Below are 17457 nucleotides of genomic sequence, written 5' to 3' on the forward strand. Positions count from 1 at the left end.
ATCCCATAAACTGTCACATATTCCCACTCCACACAAAGAAAACCAAAGTTTTGCCCTCCAAGGGGTTTGTCCTCCTAATTTTCCTCCTCAGACTATTTTCTGTGTTACTGTAATGAGTTCTCCTGGCTTTCCTATCCTTTAGATTTTTCGTAGTCACATCATTTTTGGTTCTTCACACAACTCTAAGATTACAAGTATGTCAAATCAGGCGTTATGCTAATACTGACAAAGAGCATAATGCAAACGACCAGCACACATTCTGCACAATAATGCCCCTTCCCAAACCTTCAGATGGAGTTTGTGTGCTATTGCAGCAACAGGTGGGACAACCTTGGATCTTCCATTTGTTCAGCTAGTCAAATCAGAAGAATATGAGATGAACTTGATATTTTAAATCACAAGTTTGAAAATTCTCTAGCAATACAAGTCAGATTATGGTGGTAATGTGTGTATGTCATGTATATGTGTGTGTGCCAGCTGAGAATACAAGTACAGCCTCACTTACTGGTTCGACCTGGAGACATGGAGCAGCCTCACCTCAGTCCTGTGGGATTCAGGACAATATGTTTTCTTCCAGTTATTCATTCTTCCCCTTCACTGTGTTTCAGATAGCTTTGCAGCCTGTCCCTGTCACATCACTGGACCTGTGCCCACCTTGTCACATGGGATGCTCAGTCACATGGTGACACATTCCTGTGTTGAGCCAAGCCACTGTTGGCAGGTCTGGTCACAGCACACAGGGATGAGACTAACCAAAAGGAACTTAACTCTTGCAAAAAAAGGTTCTGAGAACGCAGCAGAACCTTAGTCTCCCCAAGAAACATCCATGAACAGACTCTTACTTTACATAAAGCTTCTGCTCTGATGCAGCCTCAGGGTAATTGCCATGGGAGCAACCACGGGCAAGGGTCAATTATGCCTTAATACTTTTATTTCTGAGTTTAGTTATTCTGGTGAATAGACTGAACAGAGATGGTGCACATCACCATGGTCCACAATGATCTTTATAGCACATTATCTGTGCTATAAACACAACAAGCACGGTGCCTAATTTAACTAAGAGAGCTCCGTACACAGAACTTTATGACCATGTTTCCAGAAAAACTGTAAAGTGATCTAAAGTTTGTAATGGGTGTTGCTTTCATGTAGTGAAAGCCCACTGAGCTGGCAAGATTTGTGCAGGCAATTACTCTTTGCTTACATAAATGCCTTATTTGTGTGTACAAATGATTATATGAAAAATTCATACGCACCTACAATATCATATTTAGGCATAATTGCTTGTGAAAAAACAACAGCTTGATTTTTTTTTCTCGCAGTTAATTAAATTCAGAGCTTAGATTAAATTGTATATTTGTTTAACTCCAGTGAGCAGAAGGCTTTCCAAGTCCTTTGTTAATAATACATACTTGTTTGGTAGCAGCTGGCTCTCTAGATGTTACTTTTCCAATAAAATATATCTTCGCAAAGTACCCAGTGTTTTACAGAAAGATGTGTTAGTTTCAGTGTGCCTGGAAAGTTGTTGAGAATCCCAGAAGGCTTGCTGCCTGCATTATCACCATTCCCATTTCTTAAAATGAACAAGAATCTGTTTTTTTAATCTGAATCAAAATGTGCAAAACAGGTACACAGAGGGCTCTGCTTTGGCTTGAGCTGTCTATGCATTTTTCCTCTTTCCTTCAGTGGGACTGCTTGCAATGGCAAATATGATTTATAATTAAAAACTTTCTTTTTATCTGCACAGCAACACTGAATCCTAAAAGGCTCCCTTGGAACTGATGGTTTCATTTTCCATTCTCTTCTAGTTCCAGAACTGCGCTGAGAATCCCTTGTCATTTGCTTGACAGTTTTCTTTTTTAATATAATAGTTTATTTTATTTATTTCTTTTTTTTTTGCAAGTGCCAAGTAGGAAGTTATACCTTTACTATAATTGTGCATAAATGAGTAGGGGAGGAGAATGGTCTCATTAGCACATTTTAGAGTAAGGGCAATTTTTATCAGAAGTGAGGCATAGTGTTAAAGGAGGTATACTCCTTTGTATTACCTGCTAAGGAATGTCTCTGGCATATCAGCCCACAGGGAAAGGTGAATGAGATGTTGTGTGTCACACTGGAAGGATAAAAAACAGCTCCAAGTTGCAGCTGGGTGTGCCTTTATCAAAATAGAGTTAGTGGGGAAGTACACAGAGTAATTGCATCAGTTACCCTTGGCTGAAACCATTGCTGCTCCAAGACCTTCTCCAACAAGTGTGACATGGAATGACATCATTACAGGTCTTGCTTGAAGTAGATCTACTGGGAGGGCTGCACTGGAAACTGCTAAAGGAATTAAAGATGCAGACTGATGCAGGACTCGTCAAAACTGCCGAGTTTCCACACATACAGGTGAAAGGAGCTGCCAGTAGGGATGGGGAAAGCAGGAGGGACCCTCAGTCAATCCTCCTCCTTTAAAATTTCTACAGATAACTTTCTCAATACCTTGTTCTAGTATTGTAAAAACTCCTTATTAGTAGTATTAGAAGTCTTTCTTAATATCATGGAATGGTTTGGGTTGGAAGGGACATGAAAGATCATCTAGTTCCAACGCCCAAATATCTGATCTATATCTTCTGTTCTGTAAATGAGACCGATTCTTTCTTTCTATCTTTCCCTCAGACTACCAATAACCATTTCCATATAAATTACATACATACCTACCTACCTATACATATATAACATTATAATACTTTCTTAATGAGTTCTGGACCTGATTGTATTGCACCAGGAGAGAAGAATGCAAGTACTCCCAGCAGTCTGTGAAAGAACAAATAATTTGCCACAAATAAAATGTGATACTATAATTTGTAGGCTTCATTCTTTGCATCTCAGGAGAAGTCTTTGCTTCTGCTCCAATTGAGGAACCTACCAATTTCTGTGTATTTTCTGAGTTTGAAAAAATTCATTTGTGAAACATGGTGGCTAATTATCCCTGTAGCGCTTCTTTGTAAGCTCATCAAATTTGCTTCGTTTACAGGCATTCCATTTGGGTAAATTAGTATCAGCAAAACAATAGAGAATGAAAATTTTCCTTTAAGCCTGGGCTTTCATTCATGCAGGCTTGAAAAAAAGTTAATGAAACCTGGACTTACTAAAATATGTTTTTCTAGAAAGGAACAAACTTGGTCTTATTTGTGCCAGATCTTTATTACGTAGTTCCTCACAACTCAGAATATCCTGTGATTCAAAGAATGCTAACACTTGTATTTCTTTCTGTGTTGTTAATGGATAAATGCAGAAAAAGACAACTAAAGTTAGTGGCATTGAAGAGCTTGTTACAGAGCAGTGTGAAGAGTGAACCTGGGTACTGCTCTGAGATGAGCTCCAGTTTTCATTTATGGCTTTGTACTTGTGAATACAGTGAAAACCCTAAATCTGTGCCGATAAAACATTTACATCACATTGCTCTCCTTCTGTTTGTAGTCCAGAAAGTTAAATATTTGTTTTACTCATCCAGAAAGAAGAATGGAGACAAGACACTTGCCTGAGGATGCGTCTCTGTGCTCACAGAGAAGTTTCAGTGTCTCAGAGATGCCCCGTGCTGACCTTGCTGAGAACAATCTATTAAAAAGGGTTGGTTTTTCCACAGGTCATACTCCTGACTCAGTCAATCCAGTGCTGGCCCAGTGCAGGCAGCGACTCAGGGTTCCTACTCTGGAATAGGAGATGGAGGGCGGCAGCTACACAAGCCCACCTGTGCCACCAGAGAAATTCGTATGTAGCCATTGGGTCTTAGTGCTAAAACCAATGAAAAATATTTCTGCCAGGAAACTTTCCCTGACTGACGTAAAAACACAGCAACTGCATCATCTTCGGAGCAGTTCCTCCAACTTATGGAGTGTAAGGCCAGAGGGTCACTTAGATTAACCTTCCACATGGAGCACTGGAAGAAGAATTGATCATTCCATTGTTTGTCTCTGAAAACAGCCGCAGTCTGGGAGCGCGTTTCTGGTTTATCGCCTTCCCAAATGCTAAAGCTTAAAGCAGCACTTTCAGGGTAGCTGAAAGCTGTGCCTGCACATCCTTAAAATGCAGACACGGAGGTAGACATGGTTATCTACCTGTGCTAGGGTACAAACAGAGAAGCTTATTGTATTCGTCACACATTTGTGGTTGCAGTTTTGGGAGGCTCCCAGTTCTTACACGTGGATGTGAGTCCACTATGTAGACTAGTTATTTTTGCCAGGTTGAACTACCACCTTCTTTTTCTGTGGAAGGAACCTGATTTTTATTTCTCACGTGTTTTCAAATGAAATTAACAACTTACACTGATATCCTTGAAAAATATGTTCTGACAGCATTCTGGTAACAGCCTCGAGGCCAGAAGAAACCAGTAGGTCTTCTGGTCATCCTTTCTTATTATTTGCCCTTAAATTTCACCCCAAACACTCTTTCTATGAGCTGAGCTAATACTGAATGCTGTTTCGAAGACATCAAGAGATGAATCCACTGCTGCTCTTAATTGATCAATCTTCACAGGACCCCAGAGCCATCTTAATTAATTAGAGATTGATATCTAGAACTCTGCCTCTTTAGCATGCCAAGCAGAAAACCTTATGAAGGAACACATTTGTTACTTAGGTCCCTAATTGTCTGCCACACTTCAATTAAAAAAAAAAAAATATTGGTTGGGTATCTAGAGTATGTCTGTTTGAATGATCTCTACTATTCAGTACTAACCAGGAGCTGGGATTCAAACAAATGAGTGTCTCATTAGAGCTAAGCTGAAGACAAATGCAGGCATACTGCTTATACTCTCAGGCCAGTCCTGGCTCTAAATCTTTTTTTTTTTTTTTTTAATTCCAGGAAGCTTTCAGGGAAATAAAGACTCTGTAAGTACCTGAATGTTTTGGATAGTTGAAAGGTATGCTCTGTGATATGCTGGAGCTCCCTCAGTAGGAGCACATAGATCTCTGAAGCAAGAAAGCCTACCACTAATTTATGTTTCAAGGTCTACTCTTCCATGAACTGGCTGAGGCTAAGTAAGGTTTAAGTTCACAGTGTGTCTGCTTCAGTGTCCAGTAAGGTCTTTCACTTCTACCATATCCCTGACAGCTCTACAGCCCAGTCAGATATGGATGAAATTGCCCAAGAATTGGGGAAAAGGAAGGAGCTCCACACCACACACATGAAACTGTGATCACATCAAAGCTCTTCAAGACACCAGGGTACAAAGAAGCTGTTTCTTTTGATTTTGGCATAGTACAGCCAAACTTGTTAGTTCTCCTGTGTACTTAAAGGACTATCCTTCTGAAAGGACCATCCTAACCCTTAAAAGACCACTCTCCTCCCTAATCATGGAGGCTTCTGCCATATTCGTGTCAATGTTACTCATTTTTGATCTGTGACACTGTGCTAGATACTCACAGATTTAACCTTTGAAGAAGCCACTGAAAACGTCTCTGGGTCTATTCAGAGCAGCCTCAGGATCCCAGGACTTGCCACATCTGAATTCTCAGTGTTGCGAATGGAAGAAGAAATCGTGGCATGAGGCAGCAAGACCCAAAGCTGTAATGATCTTCCTTCAGGGAGTCAATTATACTTGCTGTTTGCCTTATGGCACGTGTAGGTGATTACTGTGTGAGGGCCAGGATGCATTTGTTTAATGTATCCTTGAACTCTATTACGTTTTCCACTCATCTTGCTAGAGCCTTATCTTCAATTACACTCCTCTCCACATGCCCCAAGCTGTTATTTGTTACAAGACCAACCTGACCCTCTTGTATCCAAAATGTCACTGAGTTAAATCAAATTTTTATACTTTTCAACCTGAACAGTTATCTCTCCATGCACATAACAAACAGATAATGAGATCTGCATTTTATTAGACACAGTGGAGCTCGCTGATGTTTAACTATTAGACAGAACCATCTTGCTGCTCGCAGTTACAATTACATTATTTTTCTCTGTGGCTGGATAGCCAGCAATTGATTTAACTCATTCTAAACATGTAGTGTAGTATTTTCCTTGGTGTTGTTTGCATTCAAAGAACTGGATACATTTCTACACTTTTTCCCTAAAAGGGAAGAGACTTTTCCATAGTTACACTTTTCTACAGTCTAAGCTTTTTGCCTCAACATTTTTTTGACAACTTTCCCAAGCTTTATCTCTGAGTCAGGGATGCTCCAAAATCCCATTCTTACCTTCAAGCATATCCTCAAACTCTGCTCATTTGGATAGGACTAAAGCACATCCTTGAAATTAAACAGCCGTGAATGAGGATGCGTTCCTGAAATAAGTCCAGCTAAAAAATGACGCACTGGACACATTCCAGTGGCTTCCATACCCACCATCTACTGTAGTTCTCTACACATTCCGTGCTTTACATGTACATGCTCATAATTTATGATTCATACAGTGGTCACAGTGATTAAATGGTAACAGCACCTAAGTGGGATTTTAGGTCCATCACAGAACACAGGAAGATCTGCTCTCCCCAGAAGAGTCCAGATACCACGTGGCTCTCCTCCGACTCATACACTCATAAATAATGCAGCTGGTAAATATCAGAAGGTTAGATCCCCTCACTGGTTTTGTGTCCGTGCTCCTGCTCTGGCTCAGCGCAAGAGAAGGAAAAGAGACGTGCAGGGAGATGGGTCTAACTCCCTTTACAATTTAAGGCGACAAGAACAGAAGCAAAATGCCATCATTCACTATACCTAAATCTGTGGAGGGTAATTTGTCATAATAGGTTGCCTTAATTGCTTACTGAACACACCTTGGAGACTGGTCTTGCTTTTGTACAGCAAAAGCTCACCCATGTCTGTCTTCACTCGAAACGATAAAGGATATAAAAGATACTAGAGGAGTATTACTATTCAGATGAAGAAAAAAAAGTTTGATTAATATAGAGATGTCTTTTTGAGATTTACCAAGCAGTCCACAGGATTTAGATGTCTATATTTCAGACACCTCAGTTTTATATAAAAAAATCTTATTACATTTCAAAATAATAATCCTCCTTGAAATGAACGGAGGGGAAGCATAGATTGCTTCAGAAAATCTATTTCCTCACCTATTTCACTGTCCACAGAAAGCAGCTGCCATAAATTTCTATAATAAATGCTAGGCACATGGATGGCTAACTCTGTTTGCATAGCCCAAGCCTGTGCAGTAAACCACACCTCTGTAAAACAGTCCAGCTGGATGTTCAGCAGTATTTGTTTGCAAGATGCACCCTAATGAACCCTCTGTGGTTCCCCACAACCCATGGTGCTCTTTTGTAACACTTGCCATTAATCTGAGGCTGTAATGCTGTGTTTAATGGGCCAGGCCTCTCACTGGGCAGGAGGGATTACCTGGGGCAAGGACATGGGATTTATGGTTCCTTATAGTCACAGCTGTTATAAAATCAGAAAGCCTCCTTGAAATGGAGAACACACACTGTGAAGAGGCCATTTGTCTCTCTGCATCTTCCTCATGATGTGTCAAGCCCAGGACTCCACTTGCAGCCTCCCATCAAGACGTGGCCGTGCTGCAGAAGGAATGATGGCAGGAGAAGGACTGAGCACCAGCAGACAGACTGGCTGGAGTGATACCAAAACAGGAGGGATGGGAAGCATGTGAGTGGGCAGCTCTGCAAGACTCAGACTGGTGCTAGGACTCAAAGCCAAGGGACAGGAGATGTCGTGTGTGTGAATGTTGGATGAAAGACTTTAAAACATGAAAATGATGGGGTTTGCTTTGGTGGTTTTTTTCTATTGAATTATTGCTTGTGATTACAAAACTGCATTTATAACCCTACTGCCAAGTCAGTTGCTAATGGTGATGTAGTAAAAGCTGTCCATGTTAACTCTTCTAGTGCTCAGTAAAAGACAGAAAAAAAGAAGGGGCAGGAGCATACAGTGAAGATGGTGAAATGTGTGGAGGAGGAAGGACACTGACAGTCTGCCCAGAAAGCTTTGAAGGTGTATCAGGTCAGATGAGGAGTCCTTTTAAAAAACAGTGGTTTCTTTGTTTCCAAAATGAGATTCAGATTTTAAATACATGAGCCATCGTCTGTACAGATGAATTTAATGAAGACACCCCAAGAAGTATGTTGACATGAGACCCTGAATAATTCAGAGGTATCAAAATGGAAGATTTTTACTAAATTTACACTGAAATTCTGATAAAATCATAAGAAAAGTTTCAGTTGAAATCCCAAAATAGAAGGTAGCCACAGAAGAAGTAGAAAAAGTAACTACAGAAGATGAACTTACAGGAGCCACCAGCTGACCAAGTCCAGCCAGGTCCATTGGTTTTCAGGTCGCATTCTGAAATCTCTGCAGGGACAAGAATTATGCAAAACATTGCATCTACCCAAAGGCACCTGAAGGAAGGGAAGGGAGGGCTCTGAAAAGAAGGGAAAAACTCTCTGGTGTCAGATGCCAACAGCTCCCTCCAAGCCCGGTGGCTTCACTGTCAGACAAGGCCCAGATGGGCACACAGTCGTACCCCCAGGTGACCCAGAGATGCTCAGGCCCTCTTACTGGATAGGTTTTCCCAAACCCAGCTCTTGCATGAGCATATTCCCAGTGTTACATGTCATGCTCCCGAGGTGGGAGCCACACTGGTCCACCACCTCTGAGCTGCAGTCTACCAACCTTGATTCACAGACCAGCAGCTGGAAAAAAAAAATTCAGCTATTTTATAATAAAATGTATTGCTAGACAAATGAGAAAAGTCTGGCAACATTTTGCTGTCAAAGCAGTGAATGCTGGTTGTCAAAAATAATGATGCTACTAATAAAAACCCTTGTGAAAAACAGAGAGACATTTAGACACATTTATACAACCACTTTCGTTCTGTGTGTTCAGAGAATTTTATAGCTGTAGCAAGAAGACTGCTTGATCAGGTAGCTGCTGTGGTAGAAGGAACAAAAATAAAACAATTCTAACATGATACTGTCAAATTCTACAGGAGAAATTATGTTTGGGGACTGTTAAAAATGGCTGTCTTTGTTCAAAGAGCTGGAGAAGTTTGCTGGCATGCAAACCAGAGGCAAAGTGTTTATCAGCTTACAGGAGATGTCTACAAGGACTTTTCTTGCACAGACATGGGACTAGACTCATTTTAGCTGCAGACAGAAATGGTCACATCCTACCATTTGACTTTCTCTAACTTGTGAATAATTCCTCTGGTTTGTATGAGCCTCTCACTCACTGAAATAGCAACACAGATATGAAATATAAATAAGAAAAATTCCACAGGTTTCCCATTTTCTCTAGTGACCAGTCATGTTGCACAGCTTGAAAATACTGGGAATTTACCTTACTTAAATTAAGAGCAGTTCTGCTGCTCTGTGTGACCTGGGAAACATCCAGCTACTCCAAAAAATCAGGGGGAGGAATATTCCATAGCTGGAAGGAAGCAGCATTGGAATATGAACCTGAGACAGTCATCAGTGGTACTGAAGCTGAGAAGGCTGTACAACCATGCCAGTGCTTCCTTTGGCAGGTAGGGATGTGGCTATTCATGGATCTCCAGGGAAGAAGGCAACAACCGAAGGCTGTTGGAGTGGAAGAAAAGATATCCCTTGATGATGGCATCAGTGGTTTAATATTTGCATATATTACCAACCAGTTACAATAACAAAACCAGTCTTGAATGCTAAAGTTAGTGGAGTTTTGGGAATAAGGCAGCCTAACCTATGGAAGTGAGTTGCCCAATGGGCATGGGAACACACACTGACAAGGAGCCAAAGGAGCCTAATGGGGGTGAAAGCAGGTCTATGAAAAAAAGTTGAAGAACTTCTTGCCCAATAAACTGTTTAGAGTGTTTTCAGTTCTTATTGTGGTACGTAGATCCTAAAATGTTTTGCCTCTGGAGCTTGAAAAATCGCTTCCAGACTATGGATGGATTTACGTCAATAAAGGTTCAGAAACCTGCCACTTGCAGGGAAGCAGGAAGGTAACCTGGAAAACACCACACAGCAGAAAAACTCGTGTTCAGTCTCACATTATCATAGACTTTCCTATAGCTTCACACCTATACAAATTATCTGCCACAATGCATGAAGCTCAAGATAAACAAACCTCTTCCACAACTCGGCATACGGAAGAAGGATTTGAACTGAAATGGTAATTGAGTTTTAGAGACCCATCCATTTGCTGTCATCATGCCATCTGTCTCCCTGGCAGAGTCCTGACAGTTTGCACTGGCAGCTTTGATTGCCAAAGCTCATGTATTAAGTTAGATTTACCTAGACTTCCCACACACAGTTTCTTATTTTTCTATGGCCTTGCTATTCTAGATGATTCACAGAACTGCAGGATACCCCGTACTCCCAGAAACATAATATATTTTGGTATTTTTAAACTTCCTTTTTTTTTTTTAATCAGAAATATGGGTAATTTTCTACCGTGGTTTGCAAGCCACCTGTAGACATCAAGTCCATCAGAGTGTAGAGAAAGACTTACTTCTCAGGGACTGACCATAGGTGAAGGAGATCACAGGTGCTGGTGTATATATGTGTTAAGCATTTGCTACCACCAGAGTAATAAATGAAAACTGTAGATGCTTTATGAGGGCAGGACCCCCCGAGGCAGGCTCCAAGTTATTGCATTACTGTCATAACTACTCACTGCAGAGCACCTTTGACTAAAAGCCAATATGACGCCTAATGTAACTCTGCTGACTCCCCTGAAATTACACGGATGATTAATGTTGTCCCTCAAGGTACGAAAGAGGCGATAAAATTATTTACATTTCATTTCTTTACACAGAGTGCAACTCTAACTGCGACGGTGAATGATGTGGGAGTCATCCTCAGACTTTATTAAAGTTACACTCCAGCTGGTCCTCTGACCACGAACATGTTTTTCACTATGCAAGAACAAAGGGTTTAATTCCAGCAGGAGTTTATTCGTGTTGGGCAGAAGACAGATAAGCACTCCTGGCACTCCATTTACTGAGATCTGCATAGTATTGCAAGGTAAGAGAGTCCATCCTCCCTTTAGGCCACAGGGATTGTGGCCACATTCAGGAAACACAAGCACTCACTCACCACTGAGTTTACATAAGAGGGAACTATGCTCTAGGCAAGACAGACATGAAAAGAGGCTGCACTCTTGAACAGCTTCTGTTCTTGTTCTGTTTTGTTCCTGCTGTAGAATTTAACAACATTCCAGCTATGTCATTAAAGTCATTGTCCTGGTTTCAGCTGAGATAGAGTTAATTTTCTTCTTAGTAGCTGCTACAGTGCTCTGTTTTGAATTTACTATGGGAATAATGTTGGTAACACACTGATGTTTTAGTTGTTTCTAAGTAGTTCTTACACTAAGATAAGGACTTTTCAGTTCCCCGTGCTCTGACAGTGAGCAGGTGCACAAGGAGCTGGGTGGAAGTATGGACAGGACAGCTGACCTGAAGTGGCCAGAGGGATATTCCACACCACAGAACATCATGCCCAATATATAAACTGGGAGGAGTTGGCTGGGAGCACCAGTTCCTGCTTGGGGATGGGCTGGGCACCGATCAGCAGGTGGTGAGCAATTGTGTCTCTTGGGTTTCATTCCTGTCCCTCTCTCTTTTTTTCATTAGTAGAGTGGTATCATTAGAATCATAGAATCATAGGATCATTAAGGTTGGAAAAGACCTCCGAGATCACTGAGTTCAAGCTGTGATCAATCACCACCTTGTCAACCAGACCAGGGCACTGAGTGCCTCATCCAGTCATTCCTTGAACATCTCCAGGGATGGTGATTTCACCACCTCACTGGGCAGCCCTTTCCAATGCTTGATTACCATTTCCATTAAGAAATTCTTCCTAATGTCCAACCTGAACCTTCCCTGGCACAGCTTGAGGCCGTTTCCTCTTGTCCTGTCACTTGTTCCCTGGGAGCAGAGCCTGATCCCTACATGGCTCCACTCTCCTGTCAGGGAGTTGTAGAGAGACAGATGGTGCCCCTGAACCTCCTTTTCTCCAGTTAGAGCCCCCTCAGATCCCTCAGCTGCTCCTCATGTGAATGAAGCATTACATAATATATGTAATACAAGTATAAAATCACTATTTTTGTGTCAATTATTAAACTGTTCTTATTTCACTACATGAAGTTTACTCATTTTTTTCAACTCTCCTCCCCATTTGGGAGGGGAGGAAGTGGCTGCATGGTACTTAGTTCCTAGCTGGGATGACAGTCATTCAGTTGGTGCCTCCCTAAAGGAAAGCTTGGATGATCTGAACTGGATTAGACCTGCCTGGGGAATAGTTTTCCAGTCATACAAATAAAAAACCAACAGGATTTCAACTCATTGTTTTAATTTCTGTCCCAAGACAGAGAGACTTTTCTAAGTTCTTCATAAGCATCTGAAGGAAGAGAACCCAGTTTGGCAAACAGGTCAGTCAATGGGACACGTGGGGATGTGGGGCACTCAGGTCCTCCTTGTTCCTGCTCTGACATACTCCCACAATCCTGCTGAGTCTCCTACTAATACACAACAGGATTAATCTCTGCTTCTCAGTCAGTGGGAATTGCTCCACTTTGCAGTAAGTAATTACATGTTACTGGGAGGGAAAGGCTGACTCCAACTTTTGGTTGCTCTGGCTCTTGGCTGGGATGTTAGAAAACCACAGGTAAGTTCATGCTCCAGTAAGTATGTGATTATTAACCAGCTTCAATGCCACAAACCTGAGAGATAGCTACCTAGAGTAGCTGCTTGGCTGTGGAAATGCTTACGTGAGTTACAAAGCATCATGATCCAAGCTCACAGCCTGAGCTGCAATGCTTCGAACCTTGGTTGCCTATGCTCCAAGGACATGCTGTCATGGACACCTGGAGAGGGAGGGAATCACTCAGTCTTCCTCCCAACTCGAGCTGCTACCCTGAACCTGAGACAGCTTTTATGGGATGAACTGGACAAAGAGACGAGTTTCATAAAAGCTGGTGGAAGTCCATGATTTGGCATTTCCCTACCTCACTCCCAGAACGACAGTCCTAATGCCATGGGTCACTTGAGCCAGAGGTGAAACATTATGAGAGTCTGTCACTGTGCTGATAATGGCCATCCCTGAAGATGGGGTGGATGAAAAGTTTAACCTGAGCTGTCAATATGCTCTTGCTGCTCAGAAAGCCAACCACATCCTGGGCTGCACCACAAGCAGCATAGCCAGCAGGTCAAGGAAGGTGATTCCACCCCTCAGTTCTGACCCTGTGAGATCCCACCTGGAGTGCTGCATCCAGCTCTGGGGCCCCCAACGTAAGAAGGACATGGACCTGTTGGACCAAGTCCAGAGGATGCCACAAAGATGATAAGAGGGCTGGAGCACCTCCCCTATGGACACAGTTGGGGTTGTTCACCCTGGAGAAGAGAATGCTCTGGGGGAGACCTTAGAGCACCTTCCAGGGCCTAAAGGGACCACAAGAGAGCTGGAGAAGGGACTTTTGACAAGGACATGGGGTAACAGGACCAGAGGCAATGGCTTTAAACTGAAAGGGAGTAGGTTTGGATCAGATGTAAGGAAGATTTCTTCTTCACTCTACTGTGCGCATGGTGACACATGGAAAGAGGTTGCCCATAAAAGCTGTGGATTTCCCCATCGCTGGAAGTGTTCAAGGCCAGGCTGGATGGGACTTTGAGCAATCTGGTCTAATGGAAGATGTCCCTGTCCCCCTGGTGAAAGGGGAGTTGGAATGAGCTGATCTTTCAGGTCCCTTCCAACCTAAACCATTCTATGATTCTATGATCTTGGTTTCAGAAGACTAGAGCGACATCAGAACTGTGGATGGGCTCTGAGGGTGTGAGAATAACCTCACAGTCTGTGCATTTTAACTGTGTTTGTGTTTGAAATTTTTGTTATGGGAAAGGAGCAGGTGATCTGTGTTTGTGTTCCAAGGCATGGCTGGATGTAGTGTGAGGCTGGAGTGATGCTGGTTGAATGTTAAACAAAATATAAGTGATGAATATCTGAGGCTTAGAAATTGCCGTGACAGGATGCACTTACTGAGCAGTCTGGCTGGCAACTGAGCAGAGCTTCCAGTGATGGTTTATATATACACTGAGAATATGTGTTCCTGTAATCCTTGTTTAACCTAGCAGCTCCACCTACCCTGTAGACAGAAATTCTCATTCACTCATTAAGCATGCCCAGGAAAACTCCTGAGCCATCTCCTCTCCATTTTCCACCTGTTATAAGGGCAGAGCTTCAGAAGATCTGCACACAGGTTAACAATGTAAGTCCATTCACTCTGTCTCTAAGAGCAGATACTACTTGGATGTGCATGTAGGCAGTGGCACTGATTACACTGGGAATTCCCTCCTAATCTCAAACCATCAGGTACGTATTTTGAATTGGAAGGTACCTCCAGTAAATGGTATTTAGTAGTAAGAAGTATTTGATGTCTTTACCGGAGGGAATTCTGCTAAATCTGAGGAAGTCCCGTCACTTTTAATTCCTCTGGCTCCATTAATGAGAATGTGAGATAATCCTGACTTTGTAGCATAGAAACTTTTCTCAGAGACTTTCATTGATGTGATCATTCCACAAACATTATCTGCTTGCTACAGATCCCATCCTTCCACTTGCTTTATAAATATCAACAGCTCTGAGGAAATGACTGGTCTTATTAATCTGTGTAAAGTAAACAGCATTTTGTCCTTAAAAATAACAAAATTCAGTCACCTCCAGAATCTGGTACATTCAGCCAACGTGCCTAAATATTGCAGAATCAGAACTGGAATGCAATGATCTAGGTTGGAAGGGACTTCTGGACATCACCTAATTTAACCCCCATTAAAGAAGGGCCAACTTCAAAGTCAGATCAAGTGACTCGCAGTGCTGTCCAGATTGGACATCACCAAGGATGGAGATTTCACAGCCTCTTTGAACTGGTTTCAGTGTTTGATCACTCTCCAGGTGAACATTTATTTCCCAGTTTCTAATTGGAATAGGGAATCATACAATGCTTTGGGGAGGAAGGGACCTGAAGGATCATCCAGTTCCAACCCCCTGACATGAGCTGGGACACCTTCCACTAGACCAGGTTGCTCAGGGCCCCATCCAATCTGGCCTTGAACACTTCCAGTGATGGGACATCCACAACTTCTCTGGGAAACCTGTTCCAGTGCCTCACCACACTCACAGGAAAAAATTTCTTCCTACTATTCAATCTAAACCTAACCTCCTTCAGCTTAAAGCCATTACCCTGTGTCCTATCACTCCATACCCTCATAAACAGTCACTCTCCAGCTCACTTGTAGCCCCTTTAGGTACCGTAGGTCTCCCCAGTGCCTTCTCTTCTCCAGGCTGAACAACCCCAACTCTCTCAGCCTGTCTCTAGAGGAGAGATGCTCCAGCCCTTTAGGCATCTTTGTGACCCTCCTCTTGGAGGACTTGTTCCAACAGCTCCATGTACTTCACATGTTGGGAGCCCCCAGAGCTGGATGCAGCACTCTAGGTGGGGTCTCACCAGAGAGGAGCAGAGGGGCAGAATCACCTTCCTTGACCTGCTGGCAACGCTGCTTTTGATGCAGCCCAGGACACAGTTGGGTTTCTGGGCTGTGAGTGCACATTGCTGGGTCACGTTGAGCTTCTCATCAACCAACACCCCCAGGTCAATACCTGATGTTGTGACTTTCATTGATTTCATCTCATCTGATTGCTGTGCACCTCTAAGGGGACTTTGCTTTCACCCCCTGTACACCCACCCCTGAGGCAGCTGGAGACAGCAGCAAGATTTTCACTTTAATCTTTGTGCTTCCATATATATATATATATATATATGTATATATATATATACACACATATATATATTTGTCTACATTCTCTATTTCTGTTACTACTCTGATTCTACTCTGATACTACGACTGACCCATTCAACTCCAGAATCTGCCAGTATATATTTTTTAAAGTCAAGTAAGTAAGATACTGAAAATATTAATAATTTTTCATGAGAACATAATCCAGTTTTAATTCTTCAGATTTAATAAATTTTATTTTCATTTCCCTTTAAATGTAATTTTTGTCTATTTGTTCCTGAAGGAAAAAATAATAATGTATTTTCAGGAGCACATATTCCATATTTTGTTGCTGATTCTATTAATTCTGGGTCATAGGTTTTTCTGGGAAGAGCCCACGCAACAAAAAGCTCTCAGTCCTGGCAGTTGCTAAGTGTTTTGATCAATATAATGACAGTAAAGGATGTTTTGCACCTTGCTAACCAGGAATTTGAAATCAAGAGTCTTTGTGAAAGCCTGAAAACCCCATTTGTCCCTTAAGTTGTAAGTAAAAAAACTACTCATTCTGAAATTGTCAGTATCCTTGTGTATTAAAGATAAAATAATAATTCCTCCCCCCAAGAGATGGCAGTTTATTTCCAAAATTATGTTATAATCTCTAAGGCTACATCTGTTCTAGTAACTACAACAGGCCAGATCCCCAGCTCTGAGAACGAGTAGCAGCAGCACAGAATGAATCCATATGGGGAAAATCCCCTCCCACCAAAACAAGGACCTGGACCTGTTTTGGATACACTGCCTTGCATTTCACTTGACAGCACAGAGAAACAAGCAGCAGCACCAGAAAACGTTTTGTTTCATTACCCCTTGTTATTGTTCCTTTGCTGTTTTTCATCAAAAATTCCAGAGAGATTCAGAAGAGGCAGCAGAAAGCACCAGTTTTGTTTTACCCTCCATATACTGCAAGCACGGAATGATTTGGGTGCTCCCTGAACATCTCCTCTGCTTGTGTCTTCTCCCCAAACTCTCTGAAAGTGCAGTTCACTGGCAAATGTCACTGTCACTAAATCTTAACATGGATGCCCTTCTTTCCTTCTCCCCCCAGAGATGCAGACCGTGAGCCCCACGTTAGTGCCCAGCAGCTTCTCACATCACTGTGACTCCACGGCTCTTGGGACTCGTTATCCCGGGACTGTCTGGAGAAGCCGTGTGCCAGCACCGGTGCAGCCCTGTCTGGATGCCATCCAAGGCTTGTGGGCTGGAGCTGGCTGACATCCCTTCATGGAGCTGGGGCACAGGGAAACCTGCTCCATGGGGTAAAATTCTGACTTTTGCTATGAGGCCCAGAATCCCACCACTCACCACAAGCAACGTGCTAAAAACCAGGGGAAATGCTCAAGCATTTCATTAATTGCTAATGTTATTAATTGAACAATTAATAACAGCAGCCAAGTGAATGAATATTTCTAATAAAAGGCCCTACAATTGTTAACAAGTTAGGAAATGCCATCACAGAAGTTCTCAAAGAAATAATCCCCTGCCACATTCCCCCTACACAGGATAACCAGGATTACTAACAGGTTTGCTGGGCGCAGACCGTAGCGTAACTGGGAGCTCGGAAATCTCCGCGGCGCCTCACTGTCACATTTTTAGAGGAGCCTGGGGACAATTTCACAAGGATGCTAACTTTCTGCGGCTGGCACACGGCATACGCCCCGAGGGGGAGAGAAGACACCCCGAGACAAAGCCGGGGCTGATTCCCGC

The sequence above is a fragment of the Manacus vitellinus genome, unplaced genomic scaffold, assembly GCF_001715985.3.
Source record: "Manacus vitellinus isolate BGI_N305 unplaced genomic scaffold, ASM171598v3 scaffold_79_pilon, whole genome shotgun sequence".
NCBI classification, from domain to species: Eukaryota; Metazoa; Chordata; class Aves; order Passeriformes; family Pipridae; genus Manacus; species Manacus vitellinus.